The sequence below is a fragment of the Melozone crissalis genome, unplaced genomic scaffold (assembly GCF_028551555.1).
Source record: "Melozone crissalis strain CALT ecotype California unplaced genomic scaffold, PUWL_Pcris_2 ptg000192l_1, whole genome shotgun sequence".
NCBI lineage: Eukaryota > Metazoa > Chordata > Aves > Passeriformes > Passerellidae > Melozone > Melozone crissalis.
Genome location: NW_026535957.1, coordinates 1,621,379 through 1,633,648, shown reverse-complemented (window position 1 = coordinate 1,633,648; position 12,270 = coordinate 1,621,379).

Sequence of the window (12,270 nt, the reverse complement as noted above, 5' to 3'; positions counted from 1 at the left end):
ATGGCCTGCTCCAAGCACAGGGATCAGCCAAGCAGCGCCAGTAGGCCCGGCCCAGGTGGGGATGGCCGCAGGTACCTGCGCTGTTCTGTGGAAGCGGCCACGGGTGGGCTCCTGCTCTTGAGTTGGGTCCCTGGCTGCATCTGTTAAAGAGCAAGCGCAGCCAGAGGTGAGGGGCTGCAGGAGAGGCTGGAGAACACAGCCCAGCCCTGCGCTCCCCAGGCAGGGACAGACCCACGGGAGCCCAGGGGATGGAGCACGGCAATTCAGGGGCGCAGCCCCAGTCTCTCTCCCATCCCGTCCATGGGCATGTCCACAGGGATGGGATGGGATGGGATGGGATGGGATGGGATGGGATGGGGTGGGGTGGGGCCAGGCCAGCTGCAGGCACCGGCCCAGCAGCCCAGCTCCACCACTCACCGTCCTGCAGCATCTGCAACTTCTCTGGCTCTGCAGGCTTCTGCACTGGGGCAGCTGCAGGGCCTTTGCTTTTCTTGCCCCAAAGCCCCTTGAACAGACTGAGCAGTCCGCCCGCCATCCTGCTGTCTAATCTTTCAAATGCCTTGGCAAAGGCCTGCGTCAGCAAGGGCTGCAGTCTTGCCTTGAAGGCACCTGCAACAGAGGAGCCTCAGAAAGGCGAGAGCAGAGCAAGTCCTGCACTCGAGGGCTCCTGCCACAATGACAGGACACTCCTGGCAAACAATGGAGGTCAGCAAGTCCCACGGCCTGGCCACGAGGGCACCAGCTGCAGGGATGGGAGATGCCTCGGAAAAGCTCCGAGTCACCAAATGCCGAGGTCTGGCCGTGAGGCCAGCCACAGGAGGAATGCCTTGGAAAAGCTCCAGGTCAGCAGCCAACGAGCTGACTGTGCAGGGTCGCCTCACAGCACCGCTCTGTCACCTCCTGTCCCGTTGCGTGCACTGAGCACTGTGGCGTGGCTGTGTGGCTGCCAGCCCCTATGTCAGCGCGTGTCACAAAGGGCTGCCAAGACACGGTGTCCCTTTCGGTTCCACAGGGAACCTGCTGCACCGTGTCACAAAGGGACATGCTGCCACGTGCCCCGGAGCCAACCACTCCCCAGCCAAGGTGCCCCCGCTTGGAAGGAATCCATTGCCCCAAATGTCTAACACAGCCCTGGACACACCAAGAGCTGCCAAGTGCTCGGGGAAGGACTCTCCACGGGGCCCGCACAGCCCAGCTCGCTGCTGGCCCTGAAGCGGAGCAGCTTCCAGCAAGCAAGAGGCAAATGCATCTTGCCAAGAGTTAAAACACAGCAGATAGGGAAGATGGCATGAATGTGCATAAAGGCCTTTGAATTCACAGGTCTCTGAGAGGCATTTGGGGCTCTTGGCTGGACAGAGATTATCCCCCTCTGTCCTGTGCTCAAAGGCGGCGGACACACCCTGCCGCTGGTGCTTGCCTTGGTCTCTGCAGGCCCAGGCAGATTGCCAAAGCTGCTCTTCACAGCCTTCTCCCTTGCCATGCCCCTCTGCCAAGTGCAAGGGGCCTCAAGGATGGAAAGGAGCGCAAGGAGCCAAAGGGAGACAGCTGCACCTAGCTCACTAGAGGCTCCTGGGGAAGCACTTTGCTTGAGAAGCAAGCCCCTCTCTTCCAAAGGCATTTCCCCAAATGTGTCCATTTCCCAGGGAACACCAACACACACTTAAGAAACCCTGGCAAGGCTCAATTACTTCTGCACCTTGTAGCACAGGCACTCCAGCTCGAGCTCATCTTCCTTCTCCCGAGCCTGTTTCCTCGTGTCCATTGTGGCACGCAGCCCCAGACCCCCTATAAACAAGAGCTGCCCGCTGCCCCTTCAAGTGCCCGAGCTCCTGCCTGCGCTCACGACAGCAAAACCAGGCTGTTCCCAGGCAAGGAGCAGAGCCCTGTTCCCGCAGGAAGCTCTCGTGACCCCCTTCCCCACAGTGCAAGCGGCACTTCTGCCTGCCTGCCTGCCCAGAACGCTCTTGGCACAGCAGAGCACAAGCTGGCTGGCTCTGGGCTCAGCACAGCCCAAACACAGGCACGGGAAGACACAGCTGCGGCTGTTTTGCAGCCATGCCCCAGAGGGATGGGATTGGGCCCCTGCCTCTGGTCTCACTGCCCTCTTCCTGTCCCTGTGTAGGGATGGAGCATTGCTGTGCTTTCAGGAAGCTCTTTGTGGAAACTTCTGCCATTGCAAGCTCCTTTGCCCTCCGTGGATGCCTGCACTGGAATTCCTCATGGCTGGGTTCAGAGCACACTCAAGCTGGCTCTTCTACAACTCAGAGTCCTTGTCCCCTTCAGCGTGCTCAGCATGCCCTTTAAGTCCACGCCGCTGTGCAACTGGAGCAGCGGGACAGGGAACTTTGCAGCCTGAGCTGCCCTTGTTCCTCTCTGTCCGTGCCCGGAACACAGCAGGCAGGAGAAGGGCAGCAGGGCCCTGCGTGTCTCCGGGCTCAGGTTTTGTGTCACTTCAGCTCCACGGATATGCGGTTCAAGTGAAAAACCCAAACTGTTTATTAAGGGAAAGCGAAGGTAAGGGGTGAGCTGGGAGGCAGAAAAGGGGATGGGCAGGGCCTGAGGTCTGCAGGGAGGGAGGTGCCAACAGGGAGAGAGATGGCAGGAGCTGCTGGGGCTTCACACAGGCTCAGCTCTGAGCAGCCATGCTGTGCCTGGAGCTCCAGCTGCTCCATCCTGTTCTGCAGGTGCTCCCATCTTCAATGGGCACTTGAAATCGCTGATGGACACTGGTACATCTGATCCATCAGACAAAGTCCTGCAGATCTTCCTTCAAAGATCATCTGAAGCAGTTTGCTCAGGCACAATGAACTCTCATCTTCCTTCAGGGCTTGAAGAGCTGGAAGAGAGAGGAACAGAGCCAAGGTCAGAGGCCAGATTGAGGAAATCCAAGGAAAGCCTCCTGCCAGGGCCATCCCAGCCAGCTGCAGAGGCCCGGCTCTCACTGTAGCCAGGGCAGCAGCCGGGCTGGGGGCAGGGAGGGGCGCCGGGCTCAGGGCTCACCCATGAACCTGACAGCTGCCTCTCGCAGGGTCCTCTGTGGGCTCTCAGCCGCTCGGCTCTCGTCCTGCAGCAGCTGCGGGGAGCACCAGCAGGGAAGGCTTGGCATGGGCTCTGCCCCTTGGCCGGGCTCTCCCTGGCCCCAGCACCGGCCGAGCCGGCCCACACAGCCTGGGACAGGGAGCAGCATGGGGGGCACAGGCTGGCGGGCCTGGCTGCGGTGCTGGGCAGTGGCACAGCTGCCGGTCCTCCACATCGTGCACCAGGGGCAGGGCTCGATCTCCCCGGCTGTCCTTACCAGGCTCTCAGCAAACTTAATCCGCCACGCCTTCGTCAGCAGCTCCTCAAGGTCCCTCCTCTTCAGGAAGCGTGCCGCACAAAGCAGGGCTTGGAAAGAGGCCTGGAGAGTGGCAGAGAGCTGCAGGTGGCACCAGAGCCCAGGGCACAGGACCTGTGTCCCTGTGCCATGACCATGGGGAGGCTGGAGCCCGCCAGGTGCCAGGGCAGGAGGTGGCCAAGCCCCCTGCCAGGGATGCGGCACCATCACACAAAACCTCACCTTGGCCACATACAGGTTCTCATCGTGCCAGCGCAAGAATAGAGGGAGCAGGCTCTGCTTCACAAATGTCGTGAGAAGCTCTTCCCCCTCTTCCACTACCAGCTCCATCACCTTGCAAAAGAGCTGAATGGAGAGCAGCTGCACGTGGCTGTTGTCCTGGAAGGAAAGCAAAAGACCTCAGCACCAACTACTCCAGGCCCATTGAGGCAAAGGCCCAGAACTGCACAGAGCACAAAGTTTCTAGGTAGCATCCAGTGCCCTTGGCTGGGGCCACATAGCCTTACGTTCTCAAAGTGTGGCAGGAGGGACTCAGCCAGCTTCAGGGCGGTGACGCTGGGTAGCAGGAGGTCTTTGTCCTGGAGCGTATGTGTGAGCACACAGAGGCTCATCCAGACCACCTCTGCATCTGGGTCAGCCAGCTGCTCCACCAGGTGTGGATAGAGGCAGCATATTCCTCCGGCCTGTGTGCAAGACCAGGCTGTGCTGTGAAGCCGTGAATGGCCGCAGCACCAACAGCTGCTTGGGGCACTGGGGCAGCTGAAGCAGGAGGCAGGAGAGCTGGGAGCAGCTGCCTCTGCTGCCAAAGGCCAGCCAAGCCCAGAGGTCTGCGTTGCCCAGCCCCACACTGCCAGCATGGCTTCAGCCACTGCCCCTTCTCACCAGCGAGGGCTCCTTGCTGAGCACCACAAGGCCTCTGAGCGCCCGGCGCAGCCTGTCCCTGCACTGGCTCAGCAGGTGCCTGGATACCACCAGCAGGGCACTGGGACCGTGTTTGCTCAAGTCCAGACACTCCAGGACCTGAAAGGCACAGGGCAGTGATGGGGGAGCCGGCCGGCAGGAGCCCAGAGCCTCATAGGGCCAGGCCCAGGCAGCAGCAGTGGGTGTGGGCAGCCTCCCAGGCGGCTGCAGCTACGGGAGGCCCAAGAGCTGGGAGGCAGCTCAGCCAGGCAGCGCTGGCCATCAGGCTCACCTCCACAAAGAACGCCAGGGCAGGCAGATGCCAGCGGGGCTGCTTCCCGAGGAGCAGGCTGAGCAGGTGTGAGGCCATGTGGGGACACAAGGGGCTCAAGCCACGGCGCATCTCCCTGGCATGGGAAAAAGGAAACAAGGCCCTGAGCCGGGCGGGCAGACCTCTCCCAGGCGTGGTCTCACAGAGGTCTGATCTTTCTCCAGCACTCTGCAAGGGGACATGGGGCCCTTGGGAGGCGGCTGCTGCTGGGCATCCTCCTCTCCCAGCCTTTCCCAGTCTGCTCGGCCCTCCCTCGCTGACAAGGGCTCTCGCTTACAGCCCCAGGGACTGTGTGGGGCACTCTGGGCAGGGAGCACAAATGCTGACGGTGGCGGCGGGGCGTAGGAGATCTCACCTGGCCAGCAGATCTGCTGCATAGTGCTGGGTGTCGGCACAGAGCAGCTTCTCCCAGACCCGCTTGTTCTCCAGAGCCACCAGCTTCTTGTCAAAGCCCAGGTGGGAGAGCAGAGCCTTCATGGTCTGCACTGCAAACCTGCATGCCGAGCAAAGGCCAGGTCACTCTGGGAGCGCTGGCCCTGGCCACGAGGGCGTGGGAAGGACAGGGCGACTGGCACCTGTGGGGATGGCAGGGAAGGCCGTGTTCTTCCCGGCACGCTCTCCAGAATCTCCCAGTTTCAATGTCCCCTGGCATCTGCTCTGTGGTGGTGAAAATTTGCAAGAGCAGAGCCACAAACAGTTGGGGAGAATGAAGCAGAATGGCACAGTGCCACTCACACATGGGAGCAATCCTCCACAGCACCAGAGTTGCCTGCAAGAGACAAAGCAGCCTGAGGCAGCGCTCAGTGCCAGGGTGTCTATGAGGCAGGGCCCGAGGGGAGACGCAGGGGGAGCACGCGGCCTGCTGCCCCTGAGCCTGCCCCTAGGCCAGCTTTGAGCCCAGGCAGGGAGCTGCAGGCTAGGGAGAGCAGGGAGAGGTGCTGGAGAGGCAACCAGGAGGGCGAGCAAAGACCAGCTGCAGAAACTCACAGCCAGGGCAAAGACAGCCTTGTCTCCGCAGGAGAAGCTGCCATAGGGCGGCTGCTCCTCCATGGCAGAGAGCAGCGCTGGAAGCACCTCCTGGGCGGCCACTCCGGACGTGCCGATGGCTCTCCACATCAGCGCGGCGGCTCTGTGTGAGCAGAGCTGTGCGTCAGCACCGTGCCCCGTGCGGCTGCGTGGGGCTGGGTGACAGAGCCCCGGTGCCCTGAAGGGCAGAGAGGGAGCATGGCAGAGGCTCAGGAAACAGAGGGGCCCGAGGCTCCCGCAGCTCTCTGCCTGTCTGGCAGAGCCCACTGGACAGGCTGTACAGGGTGAGGGGCCCTACGGGCCGGTGAGCACTGAGCTCTCGAGGCACTTGTGCTCCGTACCTGTCACACGTTGGGGCACAGCATAGGAGGCTCATCACCACTTGAACAGGGTGTTCCTCTGTCAGGTTCAGAATCTCCATTTGCAGCCTGGCATCCACGGTGACACAGGACGCCAGTCTCCGGAGAATATCCCTGACCATGGCTTGCACCTGGAGGACGCGGCGTGGGGAAGACTTGGAGTGCTGTCCAAGGGAGCAACTTGCCCAGCTTCCCCGAAGAAGTGCTTGCCTTCCCACCCCACTGTAATGGCCTCAAAGGCTGAGGGGGTCCAGCGGATGTAGCTTGAGGAGCCACATGATCCTGGGAGGCCTTCAGCCCTGGCCCCAGTTTGCTTAGCTGTGGAGAGCTTTTTTCAGACATGGCTTATAGAAAAAGGCCATGATCACATACAGCTGGTTAAAAAGTAAAAGGCAGCTGTAACCAGCAAGTTCTCAGGCTTTTCCTTAAAAACAATAAATACCTTGTCCTTGGCTAAGTTATGAGAAAAACATAGTGGAAAACATGGAGTCCTTGAAGGGTGCTCAATAACAAGTCAACAGCAGGATCAGAAAAACAAGTATTAGCCTCAACAAGAAACCACAGGTATTGACAACAAAGGAGGGGTTGGTGTGTAATCTGTAAGCAGTGATGAGCTCGGGTTTTGCAATATGTATGAACTTAATTAACACTACTATAAAAGTGTGTAAGCTGGATCAATAAATCTGAGATCGATGCTCATCAATCGGATGTGTGCTCGTTCTCCCTTCACTTTCGTCACTTACCTGCTGTGGAGAAGCTGCACGCTTCTGGAAAACCTCCAGAGTGGGTGCAGGAGCCACGGTCAGTGTGGGCTTGGCCTGAGTGTCTGGCATGCCCTGAGCCTGGGTGTGGGTGATGGCCATGCCCTCAGTCAGGGCCATGCCAGCCTCCGCCCTGCCCTGGGCCGTGTCCTGCTCAGAGGCTGCTGCGAGCTCCGAGGACGCTGAGATGGCAGCAGCCTCTGCCCGCAGCTGGCCAGGCCTGGAGTCGGGCTGGGCCGTGCCCTTGGTGCCGGTGCCTCGGGTCTTTGTGCGGCCCAGGTGCAGAAACCTCCGCAGTGTCTGCAGCAGAAGGAGGGAGGGAGGGGAGGGACGTTCCATGGCCTGCTCCAAGCGCAGGGATCAGCCAAGCAGCGCCAGTAGGCCCGGCCCAGGTGGGGATGGCCGCAGGTACCTGCGCTGTTCTGTGGAAGCGGCCACGGGTGGGCTCCTGCTCTTGAGTTGGGTCCCTGGCTGCATCTGTTAAAGAGCAAGCGCAGCCAGAGGTGAGGGGCTGCGGGAGAGGCTGGAGAACACAGCCCAGCCCTGCGCTCCCCAGGCAGGGACAGCCCCACGGGAGCCCAGGGGATGGAGCACGGCAATTCAGGGGCGCAGCCCCGGTCTCTCTCCCATCCCGTCCATGGGCATGTCCACAGGGATGGGATGGGATGGGATGGGATGGGATGGGATGGGATGGGATGGGATGGGATGGGGTGGGGCAGGGCCAGGCCAGCTGCAGGCACCGGCCCAGCAGCCCAGCTCCACCACTCACCGTCCTGCAGCATCTGCAACTTCTCTGGCTCTGCAGGCTTCTGCACTGGGGCAGCTGCAGGGCCTTTGCTTTTCTTGCCCCAAAGCCCCTTGAACAGACTGAGCAGTCCGCCCGCCATCCTGCTGTCTAACCTTTCAAATGCCTTGGCAAAGGCCTGCGTCAGCAAGGGCTGCAGTCTTGCCTTGAAGGCACCTGCAACAGAGGAGCCTCAGAAAGGCGAGAGCACAGCAAGTCCTGCACTCGAGGGCTCCTGCCACAATGACAGGACACTCCTGGCAAACAATGGAGGTCAGCAAGTCCCACGGCCTGGCCACGAGGGCACCAGCTGCAGGGATGGGAGATGCCTCGGAAAAGCTCCGAGTCACCAAATGCCGAGGTCTGGCCGTGAGGCCAGCCACAGGAGGAATGCCTTGGAAAAGCTCCAGGTCAGCAGCCAACGAGCTGACTGTGCAGGGTCGCCTCACAGCACCGCTCTGTCACCTCCTGTCCCGTTGCGTGCACTGAGCACTGTGGCGTGGCTGTGTGGCTGCCAGCCCCTATGTCAGCGCGTGTCACAAAGGGCTGCCAAGACACGGTGTCCCTTTCGGTTCCACAGGGAACCTGCTGCGCCGTGTCACAAAGGGACATGCTGCCACGTGCCCCGGGGCCAACCACTCCCCAGCCAAGGTGCCCCCGCTTGGAAGGAATCCATTGCCCCAAATGTCTAACACAGCCCTGGACACACCAAGAGCTGCCAAGTGCTCGGGGAAGGACTCTCCACGGGGCCCGCACAGCCCAGCTCGCTGCTGGCCCTGAAGCGGAGCAGCTTCCAGCAAGCAAGAGGCAAATGCATCTTGCCAAGAGTTAAAACACAGCAGATAGGGAAGATGGCATGAATGTGCATAAAGGCCTTTGAATTCACAGGTCTCTGAGAGGCATTTGGGGCTCTTGGCTGGACAGAGATTATCCCCCTCTGTCCTGTGCTCAAAGGCGGCGGACACACCCTGCCGCTGGTGCTTGCCTTGGTCTCTGCAGGCCCAGGCAGATTGCCAAAGCTGCTCTTCACAGCCTTCTCCCTTGCCATGCCCCTCTGCCAAGTGCAAGGGGCCTCAAGGATGGAAAGGAGCGCAAGGAGCCAAAGGGAGACAGCTGCACCTAGCTCACTAGAGGCTCCTGGGGAAGCACTTTGCTTGAGAAGCAAGCCCCTCTCTTCCAAAGGCATTTCCCCAAATGTGTCCATTTCCCAGGGAACACCAACACACACTTAAGAAACCCTGGCAAGGCTCAATTACTTCTGCACCTTGTAGCACAGGCACTCCAGCTCGAGCTCATCTTCCTTCTCCCGAGCCTGTTTCCTCGTGTCCATTGTGGCACGCAGCCCCAGACCCCCTATAAACAAGAGCTGCCCGCTGCCCCTTCAAGTGCCCGAGCTCCTGCCTGCGCTCACGACAGCAAAACCAGGCTGTTCCCAGGCAAGGAGCAGAGCCCTGTTCCCGCAGGAAGCTCTCGTGACCCCCTTCCCCACAGTGCAAGCGGCACTTCTGCCTGCCTGCCTGCCCAGAACGCTCTTGGCACAGCAGAGCACAAGCTGGCTGGCTCTGGGCTCAGCACAGCCCAAACACAGGCACGGGAAGACACAGCTGCGGCTGTTTTGCAGCCATGCCCCAGAGGGATGGGATTGGGCCCCTGCCTCTGGTCTCACTGCCCTCTTCCTGTCCCTGTCTAGGGATGGAGCATTGCTGTGCTTTCAGGAAGCTCTTTGTGGAAACTTCTGCCATTGCAAGCTCCTTTGCCCTCCGTGGATGCCTGCACTGGAATTCCTCATGGCTGGGTTCAGAGCACACTCAAGCTGGCTCTTCTACAACTCAGAGTCCTTGTCCCCTTCAGCGTGCTCAGCATGCCCTTTAAGTCCACGCCGCTGTGCAACTGGAGCAGCGGGACAGGGAACTTTGCAGCCTGAGCTGCCCTTGTTCCTCTCTGTCCGTGCCCGGAACACAGCAGGCAGGAGAAGGGCAGCAGGGCCCTGCGTGTCTCCGGGCTCAGGTTTTGTGTCACTTCAGCTCCACGGATATGCGGTTCAAGTGAAAAACCCAAACTGTTTATTAAGGGAAAGCGAAGGTAAGGGGTGAGCTGGGAGGCAGAAAAGGGGATGGGCAGGGCCTGAGGTCTGCAGGGAGGGAGGTGCCAACAGGGAGAGAGATGGCAGGAGCTGCTGGGGCTTCACACAGGCTCAGCTCTGAGCAGCCATGCTGTGCCTGGAGCTCCAGCTGCTCCATCCTGTTCTGCAGGTGCTCCCATCTTCAATGGGCACTTGAAATCGCTGATGGACACTGGTACATCTGATCCATCAGACAAAGTCCTGCAGATCTTCCTTCAAAGATCATCTGAAGCAGTTTGCTCAGGCACGATGAACTCTCATCTTCCTTCAGGGCTTGAAGAGCTGGAAGAGAGAGGAACAGAGCCAAGGTCAGAGGCCAGATTGAGGAAATCCAAGGAAAGCCTCCTGCCAGGGCCATCCCAGCCAGCTGCAGAGGCCCGGCTCTCACTGTAGCCAGGGCAGCAGCCGGGCTGGGGGCAGGGAGGGGTGCCGGGCTCAGGGCTCACCCATGAACCTGACAGCTGCCTCTCGCAGGGTCCTCTGTGGGCTCTCAGCCGCTCGGCTCTCGTCCTGCAGCAGCTGCGGGGAGCACCAGCAGGGAAGGCTTGGCATGGGCTCTGCCCCTTGGCCGGGCTCTCCCTGGCCCCAGCACCGGCCGAGCCGGCCCACACAGCCCGGGACAGGGAGCAGCATGGGGGGCACAGGCTGGCGGGCCTGGCTGCGGCGCTGGGCAGTGGCACAGCTGCCGGTCCTCCACATCGTGCACCAGGGGCAGGGCTCGATCTCCCCGGCTGTCCTTACCAGGCTCTCAGCAAACTTAATCCGCCACGCCTTCGTCAGCAGCTCCTCAAGGTCCCTCCTCTTCAGGAAGCGTGCTGCACAAAGCAGGGCTTGGAAAGAGGCCTGGAGAGTGGCAGAGAGCTGCAGGTGGCACCAGAGCCCAGGGCACAGGACCTGTGTCCCTGTGCCATGACCATGGGGAGGCTGGAGCCCGCCAGGTGCCAGGGCAGGAGGTGGCCAAGCCCCCTGCCAGGGATGCGGCACCATCACACAAAACCTCACCTTGGCCACATACAGGTTCTCATCGTGCCAGCGCAAGAATAGAGGGAGCAGGCTCTGCTTCACAAATGTCGTGAGAAGCTCTTCCCCCTCTTCCACTACCAGCTCCATCACCTTGCAAAAGAGCTGAATGGAGAGCAGCTGCACGTGGCTGTTGTCCTGGAAAGCAAAAGACCTCAGCACCAACTACTCCAGGCCCATTGAGGCAAAGGCCCAGAACTGCACAGAGCACAAAGTTTCCAGGTAGCATCCAGTGCCCTTGGCTGGGGCCACATAGCCTTACGTTCTCAAAGTGTGGCAGGAGGGACTCAGCCAGCTTCAGGGCGGTGACGCTGGGTAGCAGGAGGTCTTTGTCCTGGAGCGTATGTGTGAGCACACAGAGGCTCATCCAGACCACCTCTGCATCTGGGTCAGCCAGCTGCTCCACCAGGTGTGGATAGAGGCAGCATATTCCTCCGGCCTGTGTGCAAGACCAGGCTGTGCTGTGAAGCCGTGAATGGCCGCAGCACCAACAGCTGCTTGGGGCACTGGGGCAGCTGAAGCAGGAGGCAGGAGAGCTGGGAGCAGCTGCCTCTGCTGCCAAAGGCCAGCCAAGCCCAGAGGTCTGCGTTGCCCAGCCCCACACTGCCAGCATGGCTTCAGCCACTGCCCCTTCTCACCAGCGAGGGCTCCTTGCTGAGCACCACAAGGCCTCTGAGCGCCCGGCGCAGCCTGTCCCTGCACTGGCTCAGCAGGTGCCTGGATACCACCAGCAGGGCACTGGGACCGTGTTTGCTCAAGTCCAGACACTCCAGGACCTGAAAGGCACAGGGCAGTGATGGGGGAGCCGGCCGGCAGGAGCCCAGAGCCTCATAGGGCCAGGCCCAGGCAGCAGCAGTGGGTGTGGGCAGCCTCCCAGGCGGCTGCAGCTACGGGAGGCCCAAGAGCTGGGAGGCAGCTCAGCCAGGCAGCGCTGGCCATCAGGCTCACCTCCACAAAGAACGCCAGGGCAGGCAGATGCCAGCGGGGCTGCTTCCCGAGGAGCAGGCTGAGCAGGTGTGAGGCCATGTGGGGACACAAGGGGCTCAAGCCACGGCGCATCTCCCTGGCATGGGAAAAAGGAAACAAGGCCCTGAGCCGGGCGGGCAGACCTCTCCCAGGCGTGGTCTCACAGAGGTCTGATCTTTCTCCAGCACTCTGCAAGGGGACATGGGGCCCTTGGGAGGCGGCTGCTGCTGGGCATCCTCCTCTCCCAGCCTTTCCCAGTCTGCTCGGCCCTCCCTCGCTGACAAGGGCTCTCGCTTACAGCCCCAGGGACTGTGTGGGGCACTCTGGGCAGGGAGCACAAATGCTGACGGTGGCGGCGGGGCGTAGGAGATCTCACCTGGCCAGCAGATCTGCTGCATAGTGCTGGGTGTCGGCACAGAGCAGCTTCTCCCAGACCCGCTTGTTCTCCAGAGCCACCAGCTTCTTGTCAAAGCCCAGGCGGGAGAGCAGAGCCTTCATGGTCTGCACTGCAAACCTGCATGCCGAGCAAAGGCCAGGTCACTCTGGGAGCGCTGGCCCTGGCCACGAGGGCGTGGGAAGGACAGGGCGACTGGCACCTGTGGGGATGGCAGGGAAGGCCGTGTTCTTCCCGGCACGCTCTCCAGAATCTCCCAGTTTCAATGTCCCC